Genomic DNA, 20,819 nt, shown 5'->3' with positions numbered 1-20,819 from the left:
GAGGAAGGAAAGTGTTGTGTCCTCACAATAATGACAGACAAATATCTTATGGTTATAAGGGAGCTTTATTCTATACATCCATCCCTGTCCCTGTCCCTACTCTAACTGTCCCTTTCCTGTTGTTCCTCCTCCTCTTCCTTTGGCCCCTCTCGCTCTGCCCACTACAACTACTAGACTGCACAACATAACATCTCCCCCTTTGTTAACAAACAAACAAACAAACAAACTTGATCATCCTCTGGTTGAGCTTCCAATTTCTGTCCTGAGGCTGTATGATCAAGTCTCTCAGTATACGGTTGCTCCTTGTCTTTGTTGAGAGCCTCTTCCATGGTATGAGTACACCGTCAGCCACACGGGTCCACAGTTGTCCCATTTAAGCTATGGGGACACCCATCCGTTTCCGTGGCGTGACTTTCCCTGGCCTTAACAAGAGTCTCCTTGACAACACGAATGCATCTTTGAAACGGCATAATGTCTCGTGTTACCTTCTTGTCTACCAACTCATGGCAAGTTCCCATGTACTTCCGGGTCGTCCACTCATCTTCATCTTCTGGGGCGGTCCTAATTGCCCCTCGTGAGGTGTCGGGCTCTTGTTTGATTGACACTCACTCTCCTTCATGAGCGGATGTCGTTCTGGTTCTCTTCCGAGTGTCCAGGTGTGATTTTGTGTCTCTTTGTCTGGTTCAGTCGAAAACACTACTGTCCTTTTGTGCAAAGTCATTAGCGCCAAACGGTAAGGTAATATCTGAACGGGTCATCCTCATCTGGTCCGGGGAGTCCTTTGTAGCTTCTGGTTGTCTCACCCCCTCCCCTTCGCGTCTAAGGCTGATGAATCCTTTAGCTATCTGAGTAGATGCATGTTCCTCTCTCCTTCGACGTGTAGTGTCTCTTATGTTTGTTTTCTTTCGGCACGTCCTTTGAGTCAGCCTCGCTGACCCCATCAGGGGTGATGGTACATTCTTTTTGTCATGATTTACCCGCGACCACCATGCCAGGTTATCTTGTGAGGTGATCAAGTCTTCAGGCACATTGGTGTGGGATGGGGTGCGCCTGATGGGCAGGGTGTCTTTTGGTTCTATGGTATGTTCGGATGCTTGACACCATGGCCATTGTCGGGACCATGACTCAGCCGACTCACAGGATTGAACGGACATGCTTTCTGAGTCAGAGAGGTCTGTTGTCGACTTCCAGGATCGGACAGACGCGCTCTGTGAATCCGAGGAGTCCCTTGCCACGTTCTTTCTGGAACGTTTCTTTGAGAATGTCCCCAGTAATGGATTTCTGAGATGAGTAGGCCGTGACAAGTTGCTCTTTAATTCAGGGTTGTCTTTGAGACGCTTTTCCGGGTGTCTTTGTCGACTTGTCTTCGGTGTTGTTTCATTCGAGAGGTTGTTCAATGACCACGTGATTGTACACCTTGTGTTTGATCTCGAGGCTTTTCTTCTTTGCCTTTCTCGCGTGATGTCAGCGACCTCTTCCTAGTTTCTTCGTTGTCGCGGGTGCCATTGATGCGTTAATCGTGTCCTGTTCGTTGTGGGACGGGATCAGTTCGTCTTATGCGACCTGTTTCTTCTTCCCACTTGTTTGGTGCTCGGACACCTATGATACGGGTGTGATGTGTTCTCCTGCTGGATGTTCCCTCGGACTCATCTTCACAACTTGGCGAAGAGTGTTCCTGTGCCGATTTCCAGTGTTGACCATTTTGATCTCTTCTTCTATAGTTTGTCTTCCTTACCCTCTTGTTGTGCAGGTTGCCATCTTGTCCAGGGGTGCGATCTGTCCCACTTGACGCTCCCTCCTCGTCCGACTTTGAATGACACCTTGAGGGTGAAGAACTCCTTGGGGTTGTCCTTTGAATGGTTGACTCGGAGTACTCCTTGTCACTTCCCTTGTCACTTTGTCTCTCCCGTTGTCATTTCACTGGTCTGCCTTCCCTCTCTCTCCTTTTCGTTTTGTTTGTTTTCCGAGTTTTATCTGTCCAGGCATCTTGACATTTTGCCTTCAGAGCCAGGTCCTTTGATCTGTATCTTGCCTTGACGTGCATTCCAATTTCAGCCTTCCTAATGATTTCTTCAAACGACCAATGCCCTCGCAGGATCTCGCGCTTTGTGTTGGGGTTTGCGCAGCCTTCAATTATCCGGAGTCGAACTGCGTCCTCATTTGTAAAGGTGTTGAAATGGCAGCCTTGTACCAGATTTTGCAACCAAATGATGAAAGTTGGCAATGGTTCGCCTGGTTCCTGCCGAGCTGTGTTGAAAACGATGCGATCATGATCCACATCTGCTTGTGCGGGGAGATGGGCACATAGCTTCTCTTGGAGTCTTTCATAGATTTCTGTGTCTTCTTTGGAAAATGTTCCGATTGGGCATCGACCCTCAGGACCCACCAGATGGAGGAGTAGCATCAGACATTTTCTCTCTCTTTGTTCAACATTGGCGTCCAGGAAGTCACCCAATGTTGCCAGCCATTGGTTCCGTTTGAGACACAGACTCCAAGCATCAGTCTGCACCCGTGGGGGTGGTACTTCAATGCAGGGGTTGAACCGTTGTGCTACTCCTTCCCCCGCCATGAGAGGAGGATTCTGATCGATTATATTCGTAGGGCACAGGGCTGTTCACTTGGCTTCTCGTCTTCTTAGCTGATCCTCTTTAGTCGAGGTCTTCGGTCTGGTCATTTGCTGGGACGTTGATAATCTTCGCAACCATCACAGTATGCGCCAGTGAATAAAACTTAGATTTCTTGCGTTCCGAAATGTCCACTACTCAGCTGTACTGTGCTAGACACAGGGCTCCTTCTCTTTAGAGTCACATGCTAGTTGAAGGTGGTTAACGACTCTTCTGCGGTGATGCTGGGCACGTTTGACATCTTTGTTCGTTCGGGCGTTCCCTTTACACTAGTGCAAGTCCTCCAGTCACTTCAGTGTATGTTGTGCTTGTTTCTGGGACTGTCTTTCGCAGTCTTGCCCTCTTCTGAATCTCATGCAATTCTGTCCAGCAGCTCTTCTCCCTTTTACGCTCTTCGGTATGTGTTCACTATCACCTTTACCTATTACTCGTATTTGCCTACGCTTGTTTGCTTCTTCTCTCCAGTGCTTGTTTATTTGGTCTTGTTATTGCTTATTTGTTCACTCTTGTCAATGTTTGTTTGCTTGTTATCACCAATGGTTGTTGATTTGACCTTGTCAATGCTTGTCTACTTAGTCTGGCCAGTGCTTGTTTTCTTACTGCACCTCATGCAGGTGTTGGTGCTTGTTCGGTGTCAGTCTCTTGCGTTCACTCGTGCTTGTTTTCTTGTTGCACCTCTTGCACTCGCTCGTGTTTGTTTTGTGTCGACTCTTGTGTTTGCTTGTGCTTGCTTACTCCAGTACTTGCATTTGTTTATGTTTGTTTACGTTCGACGCTTGCATGGGCTTGTGCCTGTTGCCTCTCCGATCGTCTTTGTTCTCAACAGCTGTCTTTGCTAGTGCTTGTTGACTTCCGATAATTGCATTTACTAGTACTTGTTATTTTGGGCAATTGCGTTTGCTAAGGCTTATTACTTTGGCTTTGCATTTGCTCGTGCTTGCTCGCCAATTCCACATTCGCCTGACTCTAAGATGGCCACCCCACATTGACTAATGGGTCTGTCTTCGAGTCTGCCTGACTTCAAGCTGGCCGCCGTAGCTGTCTGCAGGCTCTACTTTCTCCCTGCTCACTCGGCCCAGCTCCTTCACTTTGGACTCACCGGCAGTCGTTTTCAGGGGCAGCACCCTCCATATTCAGCTCCCTTCAGTCGCTGCTACGGTCAGGTGAGGTTGGGGTGGGCTCCCGCCTTACTTTGCAGAGTCCCGCGCTTCTTCGGCGGCGGCGTGCCGAAACTCACGCATCAAGCGTGAGGTTTTCCGACGTCGGATCTCCCTCGGGCTCCGATTTCAGCGCGCTCAGCAGGGCTTGGCAGCAGACCTTCGTGGGGCAACGTCCTCCACGCTGAGGCACTTTTCTCTTCACTCTGGGGCTTGGCAGAGTCGGAGTGGGCTCCCGACTTCTGCTCGTGCAGCGCTCACCAGTTTTGCACGCTTCCGCGTGAGTCGCGTTTCGGCGCGAACAGCGTCTCTTCTTCGAGCGGTTTAGCGCTCGGTGCTTCGGCTCCCTCTTGGGTCCCTCTCGATTGCTGGAGGGGTAGGGTCACCTGCTGCTAGCTTCTTTGCTCAGGCAGCAACTCCGTTTCACTTGGGCAGCGTTCTCTTCGCCTCGAGGCTGCCTGGGACAGGGCGCTCTTGTGGGGTATTGTGATTAGTGAGTTTGCCTCATCCCACCCTCGTTGCCAGTTGTCGTGTCCTCACAATAATGACAGACAAATATCTTATGGTTATAAGGGAGCTTTATCCTATACATCCATCCCTGTCCCTGTCCCTACTCTAACTGTCCCTCTCCTGTTGTTCCTCCTCCTCTTCCTTTGGCCCCTCTCGCTCCGCCCACTACAACTACTAGACTGCACAACATAACAGAAAGTAAAGGAGAAGGTCTGAAAGAAGGTGAGTGTAGGAGTATGGCCGAGTTATAGGGAGTGAGCGCGATAGAAAAGGAGTGAGAGACTAAGAGGACAGAGAGAATGAGGCTAACAGAGAGAGAGAATGAGGGAAGGGGAGTGTACAAATTAGAGGACAGAAGGAGTAAGAGAAGGAGTTAGTACAGTGGAATAAGAAAGAAAGGGAAGAGAAAAGAGTGAAGGAGCAAAGGAAGGAAAGAGAGAGGAAGCAAACTAAAGGAGAAGGTCTGACAGAAGGTGAGTGTGGGAGTATAGCTGAGTTATAGGCAGTGAGCGTGACAGAAGAAAAGTGAAAGACTAAGGGGATGGAGAGAATGAGGCTAACAGAAAGAGATTAAGGGAAGGGGAGTGTAGAAGTAAGAAGACAGAGAAAGAAAGAGAAGTAGTAAGTGAAGTGGAGTCAGGAGAGTAAAATAAGGGAAATATATAAAACAATGAAGTAAAAGAAGAGAGAGGAAAGAAAATAAAGGAGAAGGCCTGTTTTTCCCTATGGTGCACTTCAGGACCTCATTTATGAGGACCTGCTTCACTTTTACGCCGCCGGTGCGTCACTTTTTGTGACGCACCTGTGGTGTAAAAATTGCACCTTGTTGAGTCATATTTACAAAGTGACGCATCTAGGTAGATGCGTCACTTTGTAAACCCCTGCGCCACATTATACCTGCACCAGGTATAATATATGCAAAGGGGGCGTATTGACGCAAAAAGGGTCGTACAAGTGACACAGTGACATCTAAGAGATCTCACTGCGTCACTTTCAGGACGCCATTGTGTCAAAATCTTGCGCCTGCCTCACAGCAGGCCCAAGACTGACGCAGGCCCTTTCACATGAGGCTTACCCCATGTGAAAGGATGCATTGCTTGAAATTATTTTTTTTACTATAGTTTTTTACACAGTTTTTCTCTGTGGTGCGCTTCAGGGCCTCATTTATGAGGCCATGTGTCACTTTTACGCCGCCGGTGTGTCACTTTTTGTGACGCACCAGTGGTGTAAAAAATGCACCTTGTTAAGTCATATTTACAAAGTGACGCATCTAGGTATATTCTATCTCAATTTATGCCATTAAAAAAAAGCTTTAAACATCTCTCACGGCATTTCATATTCTTGTCTGCGTGCCAATTTTATTATTCTGCATGCATTTTCTGCTTGCACCCATGTCAAGAATTGCACAAGAGTCTTGTAAATATGTCCCTCTTTATCTCATATTCCATCTCAATTGATACCATTACTGAAATACTTTATGCATCTCCCACACCATTTCATATGTTTTTCTATCTGCTATTCCTATCCCTCTCCATACATTTACTACTTCCACCCATGCTAAAGGTTGCACAAGGCGCTTCAAAAAAAGGAGCATATTTACAAGTCCAATGAAACCATTACACAATTTCTAAACCAGCATTGAATCCAAGCATAAAAAACAATTTATAAAGAAGTCTACCTTATAAACATACAGCTAACATTATGGAAAAAAGTAAAAATATAATTCCTTAATTCACACAGACACTCACTATGATACTTGACAAAAATCTTTAAGCTCTATCTTTTTTAAAAGAATCATTACTCACCTTTAAAAATGCTTTGGAAGATGTCAAACAGTGTTAGTCACAGTCAACAGATTTTCTTAACCAGAATCTCTGAACAATGCTTCCTTCACTGGAGCCATTCAATAATGGCACGGATTCTTTCTCATTTCAGAGCCATATTCTTGTACATAGCCAATAAAAATAGTTCCCACACAAATTCAAAACTAAACTGCACATTTTAATTGGTTGTACATTTCAAGACTTTGAAACTCACATAACATTCCCCCATCCCCCAGTGCTCATTCACCAAGTAACCATGGTAACTCCCTCTTAAACCAGCACACAAGTCACAAGTTCAGCATACTAAGTTGCAAAACAATCCTTCAAGGCTGTTTGACCTCTCAATCTACTAGCTAATGAAATGCAATGTTTCTTTAAATGACTTTTTCTCGACCATTGAAATGACTTCTTACAAAAAAAAAAGCATGCACCCTAATTTTAAGTGGAGATTTTTAACAAAGCACCAAGTTTTTCTGGTTATTCAACTGCACTGATTCCCAAGCACTTTTTTCATAATCAAACTGCCATTTCATTTCCACAACTCATCTGACTAGAAGCACATCCACCTTCAAAATGACAAAAGTCTGGTTTGTGGGTCATAGCTATGTCCACTGGAGTCAAAATTACGCAGCTAACAGAGGTATTTACAATCTTGATTTACCAAATGTGGACATTATATGGATTGGACAGAGAGGATTGAGGAGTCACCAATTGATACCATTGGTAAAATCCTTTATGCATTTACCACACCCTGACCTTATAATTGTGCACTGTGGTGGAAATGACTTGGGCACTTTGACATCTTTGGGCAATTGATGTCACTTTTTCCAAAAACTGCCTTGGTATTTTCTAATATATGCCAAAGGCAAAAATGGAACTGGTCCAACCAATTTTGTCCACAGATTGAGAAAGCAAGGAAACATGTAAAGAAATCTGTTTCTGCTTACCTCAGAGACTATGGTATGGGTTCCATTTACCACAACAACTTGCGTTACAACATGCAAGACATCTATAGGAGAGATGGTGTGCATTTTACAGATGAGGGGAAGAGTTTTCCTCTTGAATATAAGACTCTGCAATGGTACCTACTTGTAGGTACAAAAAACACCCACTTAACACAACGGCTCTTTTCAGAGCTAACTTACCTCTAAGCACTCAAAATTATTTTTTTACTCTATTTTTTTACACTGTTTTACCCCGTGGTGCGCTCAGGGTGTGCGTACCGGAGAGCGTACCAGGGAGCGCAGCCAGCGCTTACCCCGCGAAAATAAAAAAAATAAAAGTTTTTTTGTCCTTCAAGGTCCTTCTAGGCCCCCCTCAGAAAACCTAGGGGGTCAGGGGGTGTCTACTCTGCCCCCTTTTAATCATTTCCCCCTTTCTTTTTCACCTCTTGTGTCTCGATTCTCCCGAGACACAAGATGGCGGACTCTCCGGACTGTTTAGAATGTTGACAGACACCCGACAGCCAATCAGCTTTCCGCTCGCGCACTCCCGTAGCGCGCCGGGTGCGCTCCCAGGTACGCGTACCGGTGAGCGCTCGGAGCACGCCTATAGATATATATGTGTTTTTGAGGTTAATTTTCGTAAACCCCACTGGAGCAATTTTCACCAAACATAGCAAAGGCACATCTGCGTACCAGTCCCTACAATTTTGCCAAGTTTGGCGTAATTCCGTTCAGCGGTTCGGGCTGTAGACTTGTCAGACCGTCCTATGGAAATTAACATGGGGAAAACACGTTTTGGGACCCCCCTTTTTTCTCAGCCCCCACTCCACGAATCCCCCCGAAACTTCCAGGGAAGGAGCGGAGCGGAGCTGGCCAAAATTTTGGAAAATTACACACAAATTCCTCAACCGGCGCCAGAGTTATTCCCAATAGAATGTTGCAGATTTCCTATAGTAGCCAATCCTAACTATAACTACCTACTGGCGACCGCCAGTAGGTAATATATATATATATATATATAGATATATATATATATATATCCTGAAACTCCGTGTATTCGTCAAAGCAGTAAGCTGGTATCAACTGCCCCAAACAACACCTACACGGACCTGGACTCCAGTGCAATTTTATTTGATAATTAAATGCGTGCTAGTCGCCATAACGTTTCGGCTCGAAAAGAGCCTTGCTCACATGACAACGTGAAAAATAGAAACACACCTTTTAAAGTGACCTATTCAATGCACGTGATACTGTTGGTTACAATAGACATGGAAGAAGGATTCAACCTTTAACATTAGAGCATATGTAAGTATTCCCCAACATACCAATCTAATTAAATATAGTCTGTTAGTCTGCATTGAATTATACTGTCTGTATAAAACAACTAAGGACAAATAATACATTTTATAAATACTTGTTTAAAAATGTATAATAAATGCATTTAAATTTCACTCGATTTAATCATTTGAAAACCTGATCACATTTTGCACGGTCACCTTGTATGAATGGATGTATCGGTAATATTTAAAACCATATACTTGACGGCATACCTATGTAAAACCATTGCCTCAGCAGTTAGGTAACCACAATGTGATCATAATTTAGCTGATAAAAAACATGATCAATGTGCAAATCTCGCAAATCAGACCAAAGGACATGACATCAATTATTTTTTGTAATCATATGCATTTCACATTTCATAAAATACAAAAAAATGATTGAATCATAATATAAATTAGTTAAACTTATTAGGACCTTTTCAAAATTGTGGGATAAATCCCTATTGTGTTCAATACAGTCATACAGTGCCATTACGGGCTGCAAATAATTGCAGCTGTGCAAAATAGTGCAAAAAAGTGCTAAGTGTGTGTAAAGAAAAACCCCTCAAAATAAGCTAAAATCCTAACGGGTAAGCAGCAGTTATCATATCTACATTTTACTATATGAGTGGACTGAGCCCAGTCCCACTCAGAATCTTCATAAAATATTTGTATATATATACAAGGAGCTTTTAAATGCATATGTCTTCTATGTCTATCATAGCACTGTCACTTTAAATAAGCTAGTGGTTCACTGAAATGTTGTCATGTGATCAAGGCAGGGATCTGCCGAAACGTGTCGTAATGGCTGGTGGTGTTTTTGAATAAAGAAATGCACTGAATTTGGGTCTACCTCGTTTACTTCACAAGTCCTTGGAGGAAGTTGTGCTTGAAGCGGGCTTTACAGCATATATATATAGCGGTAATTTGAAAGTGCATCCATCCAGGATATATGGACTACATCTCCAACAAGCACAATATGTGTTTTCATACAGGGAGATGGTAGACGTCGTGCACTTTACTGCTGGCCCCTGATGAGGAAAATAAATTTCCGAAACGCGTCGGGCCTATTTCAAACACGCAACTGCCCATACCAACTAATGCTTTGGGGAAGGCGCACGCAGGCTCGGGTGCTACCCGCTACTTGGACAACCCCATGGAGCGTAATATATATATATATATATATATATATATATATATATATATATATATATATTCACGCTCCAAGGTTGTCCACCTTATGAGTAGCACGCGAGCAGCAGCTTTATTTATGTGTAGGTGTGGACGGGGATCCGCTCGTAGACGCCGCTCCGTAATGGATCTGCCCGACGCGTTTCGAAGCTCCATCTGCTTCTCTTCAGGGGCTTTAACGGAAGCGGTGTGCGCACCCGTTACACTTCTCCAATTTCATATAACTCACCCACCAATGGGAGGCTCCAATGAGACTTCTGGGAAGTGTAGTGCGGAAAGCACACAATCAAGTCCTGTATGGACTCCACGAGTGGGCCCGTCCTCGATCCCATGTACGGCTGCTACTTCACTGCCGTGACCCCCACGTTAACGGGGTGGTGCATACTCTGCGGCTGGACTGCCGCATATAGATTCACGCTCCAAGGTTGTCCACCTTATGAGTAGCACACGAGCAGCAGCTTTATTTATGTGTAGGTGAGGACGGGGATCCGCTCGTAGACGCCGCTCCGTAATGGATCTGCCCGACACGTTTCGAAGCTCCATCTGCTTCTCTTCAGGGGGTTTAACGGAAGCGGTGTGCGCACCCGTTACACTTCTCCAATTTCATATATATATATATATCGATATATATATATACACATAAATAGTTGTATAATAGATATACATATAAATATATATATATATATCTCAAATACAAGTCAAATGGTTCAATACGTACTCCGGTTTCACGGATGCGAGCCTACCACCACCTACCTGTTTCCAGCACAAACCTACCGTTCAACTTACTCCTCCACACCACACTCCCGGACTGACCGCCACACTGCACTCTGGGATGTGTGGTTCCAGACTCCACACGGACTACAATGGGTGTGCCGACAGCTTTAGGAGGAGGAGACTCACGTGCTGGGTGGTATTTTACGCAGGAAGGAGCTATTTGCGGTAGGACATACCACAGTGAATGGGCGCTGAAGAAGGCTAAATGCCGAAATGCATTCGCCGCCACTGGAAACCTGTGCATTAAACAAGCTGGTTGCCCTGAACTCCCTCTGGCCTCTGAGTCCTTCTTTTTGAGGTACTTCACCGTCATATATATATATATATATATATATATATATATATACACATAAATAGTTGTATAATAGATATACATATAAATATATATATATATCTCAAATACAAGTCAAACGGTTCAATACGTACCCCGGACCCATGAGGGGTGGAGCGTGAAGCCGAACAAGCTCACATGCTATAATCAAGAAGCTAGAAGCAAGAGAGGTACAGAAAGAGGAAGAAAGGTACAGAAAGAGGCAGGAGAAATGCAGAAAGATGATGCGAGAGGTGCAGAAAGAGGCAAGAGAGGTGCAGGAAGAGGCAAGAGTGGTGCAGAAACTGACAAGAAGGGTGCAGAAAGAAGCAAGTGAGGTGCAGAAATAAGCAAGAGAAATACAGAAGGAAGCAAGGGAGGTACAAAAAGAGGAATAAAGGTACAGAAACAGGTAAGCGAGGGGCAGAAACAGGCAAGAGGAGTGCAGAAAGAGGCAAGAGAAGTGCAGAAAGAGGCAAGAGAAGAGCAGAATGACGCAAGAAAGGTGCAGAAAGAAGCAAGAGCGGTACAGAAAGAGGAAAAAGGTACAGAAAGAGGCAAGAGAAGTGCAGAAAGAGGAAGAAAGATGCAGAAAGCAGCAAGAGGAGTGCAGAAAGAGGCAAGAGAAGTGCAGAAAGAGGAAGAAAGGTAGGGGGAGAAGCAAGAGAAATACAGAAAGAGGCAAGAGATGTGCAAAAAGAAGCAAGCAAGGTGCAGAAAGAAGCGAGAGAATTGATTAAAGAGGTAAGAGAGATGTAGAAAGAAGCAAGAGATTTGCAGAAAGAAGCAAGAAATGTGGAAAAAGAGGCAAGAGAGGTGCAGAAGTGCAGAAAGGCAAGAGAAGTGCAGAAAGAGGCAAGAATTGCTGAAAGAAGCAAGAGAGTGGGGTGAGAGGCAAGAGAGATGCATAAAGAAGCAAGAGAAGTGCAGAAGGAAGAAAGAGAGGTATAGAAAGAGGCAAGAGCGGTGCAGAAAGAGGCAAGAAGGGTGCTAAAAAGAAGCAAGAGAGGTACATAATGAAGGAAGAGTTACAGAAAGAGGCAAGAGAGTGAGGTGAGAGGCAAGAGAGATGCAGAAAGAAGCAAGAGAAGTACGGTAAGAGGGGTGCCAAAAAGAAGCAAGAGGGGTGCATAATGAAGCAAGAGAAGTGCAGAAAGAAGCAAGAGGATGCAGAAAGAAGCAAGAGTGTTACAGAAAGAGGAAGAAATGTTCAGAAAGGCAAGAGAGGTGACGAAAGAGGCAAGAGAAGTACAGAAAGAGGCAAGGGAAGTGCAAAAAGAAGCAAGAGAGGTACAGATAGAAGAGAGTGAGGTACAGAAAGAGGAAGAAAGGTGCCTCAAAGAGGCAAGAGAAGTGCAGAAAGAAGCAAGAGGGATGCAGAAAGAAGCAAGAGTGGTATAGAAAGAGACAGAGAAGCCCAGAAAGAGGCAAGAGAGGTACAGAAAGATGCAAGAGAGGTGCAGAAAGAGGCAAGAGGGGTGCAGCAAGAGGCAAGAACGGTGCAGAAAGAGGCAAGAGGTGTGCCGAAAAGAAGCAAGAGAGGTGCATAATGAAGAAAGAAGTGCAGAAAGAAGCAAGAGGATGCAGAAAGAAGCAAGAATGTTACAGAAAGAGGAAGAAATGTTCAGAAAGGCAAGAGAGGTGACGAAAGAGGCAAGAGAAGTACAGAAAGAGGCAAGAGAAGTGCAAAAAGAAGCAAGAGAGGTACAGATAGAAGAGAGTGAGGTACAGAAAGAGGAAGAAAGGTGCCTCAAAGAGGCAAGAGAAGTGCAGAAAGAAGAAGAAAGATGCAGAAAGAAGCAAGAAACGTGCAGAAAAAGGTAAGAGAAGTGCAGAAAGAGGAAAAATGTGAAGAAAGAAGAAAGAAAAATGCAGAAAGAGGTAATAGAGGTGCAGAAAGAAGCAAGAGAAGTACAGAAAGAAGCAAGTGAATTGCAGAAAGAAGCAACAGAGGTGCAGAAAGAAGCAAGCAGAAAGAAGCAAGAAAGGTGCAGACAGAACCAAGAGAGGTGCAGTAAGAGGAAAAAGGCACAGAAAGAGGCAAGAAAAGTGCAGAAAGAGGAAGAAAGGTGCAGAAAGAAGCAAGAGAAGTGCAGAAGGAGACAAGAGAAGTACAGAAAGAGGAAGAAAGGTGCGGAGAGAAGCAAGAGAAATGCAGAAAGAGGCAAGAGATGTGCCGGAAGAAGTAAGAGAAGTGCAAAAAGAAGCAAGCAAGGTGCAGAAAGAAGCAAGAGAATTGATTGAAGAGGTAAGAGAGATGTAGAAAGAAGCAAGAGAGGTGCAGAAAAAAGCAAGAGATGTGGAGAAAGAGGCAAGAGAGGTGCAGAAGTGCAGAAAGAGGAAAGAGAAGTGCAGAAAGAAGCAACAGAGCTGCAGAAAGAGGTAAGAGAAGTGCATAAAGAGGCAAGAGAGGTGCAGAAAGAGGCAAACGTTGCAGAAAGAGGCATGAGAGTGGGGTTAGAGGCAAGAGAGATGCAGAAAGAAGCAAGATAAGTGCAGAAGGAAGGAAGAGAGGTACAAAAAGAGGCAAGAGAGGTGCAGAAAGAGGCAAGAGCGGTGCAGAAAGAGGCAAAAGGGGTGCCGAAAAGAAGCGAGAGGTGCATAATGAAGCAAGAGAAGTGCAGAAATAAACAAGAGGGATGCAGAAAGAAGCAAGAGTGGTATAGAAAGAGGCAGAGAAGCCCAGAAAGAGGCACGAGAGGTACAGGAACATGCAAGAGAGTTGCAGAAAGAGGCAAGAGGGGTGCAGAAAAAAGCAGGAGGTGCAGAAAGAGGCAAGAGAAGTGCAGGAAGAAGCAAGAGAGGTACAGAAAGAAGAGAGTGAGGTACGGAAAGAGGAAGAAAGGTGCCTCAAAGAGGCAAGAGAAGTGCAGAATGAAGAATAGAGATGCAGAAAGAAGCAAGAGAAGTGCAGAAAAGGGCAAGAGAAATGCAGAAACAGGAAGAAAGGTGAAGAAAGAGGCAAGAAAAAGCAGAAAGAGGCAATAGAGGTGCAGAAAGAAGCAAGAGAAATACAGAAAGAAGCAAGTGAAATGAAGAAAGATGCAAAAGAGGTGCAGAAAGAGATAAGAGTAGTACAGAGAGAAGCAAGAAAGGTGCAGATAGAGGCAAGAGAAATGCAGAAAGAGGCAAGAGAGGTATAGAAAGAGGCAAGAGAAGTGCAGAAAGAAGCACAAGAGGTGCAGAATGAGGCAAGCGAAGAAAGAATCAAGAGAAGTGCAGAAAGAGGCAAGAGTTGCTGAAAGAGGCAAGAGAGTGAGGTGAGAGGCAAGAGAGATGCATAAAGAAGCAAGAGAAGCGCAGAGGGAAGCAAGAGAGGTATAGAAAGAGGCAAGAGCGGTGCAGAAAGAGGCAAGAGGGGTCCAGAAAAGAGGCAAGAGAGGTGCATAATGAAGCAAGAGTTGCAGAAAGAGGCAAGAGAGTGAGGTGAGAGGCAAGAGAGATGTAGAAAGAAGCAAGAGAAGTGTAGAAGGAAGCAAGAGAGGCGCAGAAATAGGCAAGAGGGGTACAGCAAGAGGCAAGAACGGTGCAGAAAGAGGCAAGAGGAGTGCCAAAAAGAAGCAAGAGAAGTGCATAATGAAGCAAGAGAAGTGCAGAAAGAAGCAAGAGGATGCTGAGGAAGCTAGAGTATTACAGAAAGAGGCAAGAGAAGCACAGCAAGAGGCAACATAAGTACAGAATAATGCAAGAGAGGTACAGAGAGAGGCAAGAGGGGTGTGAAAAAATCAAGAGAGGTGAAGAAAGAAGCAAGAGAGGTTCAGAAAGAGGATGAAATGTTCAGAAAGGCAAGAGAGGTGAAGAAAGAGGTGAGAGAAGTACAGAAAGAGGCAAGAGAAGTGCAAAAGGAAGCAAGTGAGGTACAGAAAGAAGAGAGTGAAGTACAGAAAGAGGAAGAAAGGTGCCTCAAAGAGAAGTGCAGAAAGAGGAAGAAAGGTGAAGAAAGAAGCAAGAAAAACGCAGAAAAAGGCAATAGAGGTGCAGAAAGAAGCAATAGAAGTACACAAAGAAGCAAGTGAAATGCAGAAAGACGCAAGTGAGGTGCAACAAGAAGCAAGAGAAATGATGAAAGAGGCAAAAGAGGTGCAGAAAAAGGCAAAAGAAGTACAGAAATAAGCAAGTGAACTGCAGAAAGAAGCAACAGAGGTGCAGGAAGAAGCAAGAGTGGTACAGAAAGAAGCAAGAAAGGTGCAGAAAGAGGAAAAAGGTACAAAAAGAGGCAAGAGAAGTGCAGAAAGAGGAAGAAAGGTGCAGAAAGAAGCAAGAGAAGTGCAGAAAGAGACAAGAGAAGTACAGAAAGAGGAAGAAAGATGCGGAGAGAAGCAAGAGAAATACAGAAACAGGCAAGAGATGTGCAGAAAGAAGTAGAAGTGCAAAAAGAAGCAAAGAAGGTGGAGAAAGAAACAAGAGAATTGATTGAAGAGGTAAGAGAGATGTAGAAAAAAGCAAGAGAGTTGCAGAAAAAAGCAAGCGATGTGGAGAAAGAGGCAAGAGAGGTGCAGAAGTGCAGAAAGAGGAAAGAGAAGTGCAGAAAGAAGCAACAGAGCTGCAGAAAGAGGTAAGAGAAGTTCAGAAAGAGGCAAGAGAGGTGTAGAAAGAGGCAACAGTTGCAGAAAGAGGCATGAGAGTGGGGTGAGAGGCAAGAGAGATGCAGAAAGAAGCAAGAGAAGTGCAGAAGGAAGTAAGAGAGGTACAGAAAGAGGTAAGAGGGGTGCAGAAAGAGGCAAGAGCGGTGCAGAAAGAGGCAAGAGGGTTGCTGAAAAGAAGCAAGAGAGGTGCATAATGAAGCAAGAGGGATGCAGAAAGAAGCAAGAGTAGTACAGAAAGAGGCTAGAGAAGCCCAGATAGAGGCAAGAGAAGTGCAGAAAGATAAAAGAGAGGTGCAGAAAGAGGCAAGGGGGTTGCAGAAAAAAGCAAGAGAGGTGCAGAAAGAAGCAAGAGAAATGCAGGAAGGAGCAAGAGAGGTACAGTAAGAAGAGAGTGAGGTACAGAACGAGGAAGAAAAGTGCCTCAAAGAGGCAAGAGAAGTGCAGAATGAAGAAGAAAGATGCAGAAAGAAGCAAGAGAAGTACAGAAAAGGGCAAGAGAAAGGCAGAAAGAGGAAGAAAGGTGAAGAAAGAAGCAACAAAAAAGCAGAAATAGGCAATAGAAGTACAGAAAGAAGCAAGTGAAATGAAGAAAGATGCAAGTAAGGTGCAAAAAGAAGCAAGAGAAATGATGTAAGAGGCAAAAGAGGTGCAGAAAGAGGAAAGAGAAGTACAGAAAGAAGCAAGAAAGGTGCAGAAAGAGGCAAGAGAAATGCAGAAAGAGGCAAGAGAGGTATAGAAAGAGGCAAGAGAAGTGCGGAAAGAAGCAAGAGAGGTGCAGAAAGAGGCAAGAGAAGTGCAGAAAGAATCAAGAGAAGTGCAGAAAGAGGAAGAAAGGTGCAGAAAGAGGAAGAAAGGTGCAGAAAGAAGCACTAGAAGTGCAGAAAGAAGCAAGCAAGGTTAAGAAAGAAGAGAATGAGGTTCTGAAAGAAGCAAGTGAGGTACAGAAAGAGCCAAGAGAGGTACAGAAAGAAGCAAGAGAGGTGCAGAGAGAAGCAAGAGAGATGCAGAAACATGGTGAGACTTGCAACAGTGACATAGGAAGGGTTGCTGTTTTATATTTGGCTAGGCCCAATATCCTGAGCAATCGACAAATAGTGAAGCTGCCACTCACTTATACAGTCAGTCACGCACACTCTGAGTCATCCATACAGTCACTCATAAACCCACTGATTCACCAATACACCTTGGTATATATATTAACACTCATAAACTTTTAAAAAACATTCACACTCCGTGGGTTATGTTCATGGCCACAGGGCGTTTCACAAGCTCTGGGCGACACATAGAGATCGCACAAGTCACAGTAGTGCTAAATGTATCTGAAACATGCTAATGTTATGATGTCAACCACACATTATGATGTAGAGCTGTAATTGTGTATATATACGAAAGCAGCTAATAATAATAAAAAGAGGTAAACCTAAAAAACACTCACAGTCACTGGAACCAGCGCTCAGCAATGCTGCCGCGTAGGACTTACAGGCGGTACCAGGAGGGCTTCTTGGCCCCCAAGGTCCCTCAGGAGTAAAGTGGACTTCTTCCCCCAACCAGTAATTCGCCACAAGGCCTGTTTGCAGAGAGGTGGAGAAAGGGGGGGCATGGTTTCGAAAAACCTTGCAAAATTTGGTGTCATTCCGTTCAGCAGTTCGGGCTGTAGCTGTGTCTAAAGTTTCCTATGGAAATTAATGGAGAAAACGTGTTTTATATATATATGGATTAAATAAACTACTTATGCTGATTAGTTTGTGGTCCGTCTCCCTTGTTTGCTGGTGTGCGAGGCTGTGACCTGAGACGCCTAGAAATTCGAGGAGGAGCTACATTGGTATATATATATCTATATATATATATACACTACACAAGTACCGGTAAGGGATCTTCAGCTGTCTTGGGCGGTCCCAGTAAGGTCACCGGCAGACCCGTATCTTCATTCCAACAAACCTCCCGTTACAGGAAGAGACTCGGACACCCAAAGCTCCTGGCAGGAAATTTTATTATGCAGGTGGAAAAATGACGCGTTTCGCCATTACGGCTTGATCACGCTCGTCAAACAGTGTAAGCGACCATCTTAAGTACACAGTGAAATCACCCAAAAATGTCATCACACGGTGCAAAGTAACGTGGCGGACATTTTAACAAAGGCACAATAACAATCTTGGTAGGTGTTTACCTGAACAAATTACATGTTTCTTCACAAAATGTGTTTGAACTGTAAAATACAACCATGAATCGCATCACATCGGATATTTACATCGCCTGATATAGTCTCGTAAAATTTGCGCCCAATTCGAGACTATATCGGGCGATGTAAATATCCGATGTGATGCGATTCATGGTTGTATTTTACAGTTCAAACACATTTTGTGAAGAAACATGTAATTTGCTCAGGTAACCACCTACCAAGATTGTTATTGTGCCTTTGTTAAAATGTCCGCCATGTTACTTTGCACCGTGTGATGACATTTTTGGGTGATTTCACTGTGTACTTAAGATGGCCGCTTACACTGTTTGACGAGCGTGATCAAGCCGTAATGGCGAAACGCGTCGTTTTTCCACCTGCATAATAAAATTTCCTGCCAGGAGCTTTGGGTGTCCGAGTCTCTTCCTGTAACGGGAGGTTTGTTGGAATGAAGATACGGGTCTGCCGATGACCTTACTGGGACCGCCCAAGACAGCTGAAGATCTCTTACCAGTACTTGTGAAGTGTATGTTTTGAATAAGGAGATCGAGCTGACCCCTTGGGTTTTGGACACCGGTATATCGGACACAGTGAAGGTGTGCCCGTAAGATTTGCGAACACCATACCGTGGATTGAAAGGCGTATTTTCTGATACTGGTGATCCTTCGAAAGTACGAACGTTTGGGCTGCAGGAAAACCGTGGTCACTCTCGAGTGGAAGCCAGTGAGTGTGCTCTAGTGGGGGCACTCGGGGACTCCATATCGTGGGGTGAGACCTGGGCGTCCCTGCTGGCCATAAAACGTAGTAACCCAGGGGTCTGGGAGCGCGTGTAAGCTAACAAACAATCACAAACAATTACACGTGCACAAAACTCCTGCAAGGAGATGATACAATTTGATACAATGGCAGGTGGATTAGATGCTCGTCGCAAACAGACTGCAGACAGATTATTTTTTGCCAGCACAGAACCAAGTATGGATGAATCTCAAACCATACTTAATATTGGTTCTGAGATTAACTTACAAACCCAGTTAAGCACTTTGGAGAGGCTGCACAGAAGAGAGCTATCAAAGTGGTGGGAAGCCGAATCGTTACAACGATACATAGAAGCCAAACGAGTCCCAAGAGGGTTACGTATTTTCACCATTCCAACCTATGAAGACCCAGACCCTGATATGTTGGAGGAATGGTCAGAAAACTCTGGTGCATGTTCAATAACAATGATGCGGATTCTTGTAAAGTACGCTCTGAAAGATCGTGCCAAATTATTAGCGGAAATTGACAAACTTACATCAGAAATCAGTCAATTGATGTCGAAAGAAGCATTGGAAGAACATCTGAAGAAACTCCAAATGAAAATGGATACATTGGAGGAAGAAATCACCGCTAAAAAACAAAGAAAGTTTGTGCGTGATTATAAGGATTATCAATCAGGGCGCACCCTTACTTTTCAGAAGAAGTACGATCATCTCTTTGATAAAAAAACGGGGGTTGCAGTTACAACCCCTAAAAACGGTGGAGTAATCAGAGAAATTGTAGAGAGCGATGTATCAGATGGGAATGTATCGGATGCCTCCACTTCTGGTTCAAATCAGGAATTAGTGAAAGATCCTAAAAGGAAATCAAATTTTTTGTTACAGTTCCAGATGATAAATCAAAACAGGACAGAAACGTATCAGGAAGTGTGCAATCAGAGAGGACGTGGTCAGGGAAACAGAGGAGGAACAAACGCAACCAACAGGCCAAAAAGAGGAGGAACAAACGCTGCCAAAACTCCCGTAGGAATGGAGACACGAAGCAAGAAACAGTAACAAACATGACTGTAGTGAATCTTTCCCAGCGGATCCTTTCCAGCGTTGAAATGGAGATACTAGCTCTAGGACTCTCATTTTGCCCATCCTCGAATATGAATTTCGCTCAGTCAAGAATCGACCTGTTTTTATTTTCCAGGAAGCTAAAACTTAAGAAGTGGTTCTGTACGAAACCCAAGGATTCTGGAATTGTGAGTAACAGAATGACTTTAAGTAACCTTGACGTGGGTGATGTGGAATTGTTACATGCGTGGGATGAAGGGCCCCATGCACCAGATTTGGGGAATGGGGCATAGAATTGGGGGAAAATCCAAAGTCCAGTTTTAAGCCCAAATCGATATTTCTCTCTGCTGTACAGTGTGAAGCGATTGAAGTATTTGAAAAGGGCGTTTTGCAGGATTTAACGAAAATTCGTTATAGTAAGATAGCGGGAAATAGAAAGAGTCTAACACCCAGTCAGATTATAGCAATTGACAATCTGAGATCAGATAATGGGATTGTCATTCGACAATCTGACAAGGGTGGGAATGTCGTTGTATTAGATAAAGAAAAATATCTTCAGGAAGGACTGAGACAACTTAGCGACAGGACCTGCTACTACAAAACTGACCAAAATGAGGTATTAATATCCAACACTGCATTCAGAGAGAAACTGATAGAATGGAGGGAGAGGAGATTACTGGAATGGGAGGAGTATCACTATTTATATTGTGCTCATCTCTGAATCCCCATTCTATATCTACTTCCAAAATTGCACAAAGATCAGAGCAATCCCACCGGACGTCCAATAGTGTCCTCTATTGGATCACTGTTGGAACATACATTTAAGTACATTGACCACTATTTAAGATCTTATGTGGTAGCCCTGCCATCGTATATAAGAGATACAACTCATTTTCTTACAATCATCAATGGGATACATTGGGAGAGCCACTTTACTCTGGTAACTCTTGATGTGAGTAGCTTATATACCAGTATCCAACATAGTCAGGGTCTAGATGCTGTAAAACACTTCCTGAGGACACGTTCGATCTCTTTTCACCATCATTCACAGATGATTATATCTATGATTGAATTCTGCTTAACGAATAACTTTTTTTACTTTGACAACATCGTGTACCGGCAGTCACAGGGCACATCCATGGAACCTGCTTCGCCCCTAGCAACGCAAATCTTTTCATGGGCTGTTGGGAGGAGCGGGTTGTCATGGAGATAGTGGAATTCAACAATGTTGCCCTGTGGCTGAGGTACATTGATGATATTTTTTTCATTTGGTGCGAAGATGCCGTATCAGCTAAAGTATTCATTGGCAAGCTCAATCAGAATACATTAAATCTTCAATTCACCGAACATATCAGCAGGGAGGTTATGGAATTTTTGTACTGGAGGTTAAAAACAACCAATTGACCACCAAACTATTCTGGAAAAGTACAGCTGGTAAAAGCATCTTAAGTGCCACTAGTTGTCATCCCTGCAACCTGATATACAGTATTCCGTATGGCGAGCTTTTACGCGCCAAAAGGAACTGTAGTACACAGGATGCTTACAAAGAAGAGGAGACAACTATGCGTCAAAGATTTCGAAGCAGAGGCTA

The sequence above is a fragment of the Lissotriton helveticus genome, chromosome 3_1 (genome assembly GCF_964261635.1).
Source record: "Lissotriton helveticus chromosome 3_1, aLisHel1.1, whole genome shotgun sequence".
Lineage (NCBI taxonomy): Eukaryota > Metazoa > Chordata > Amphibia > Caudata > Salamandridae > Lissotriton > Lissotriton helveticus.
This window is presented reverse-complemented; position numbering follows the sequence as displayed.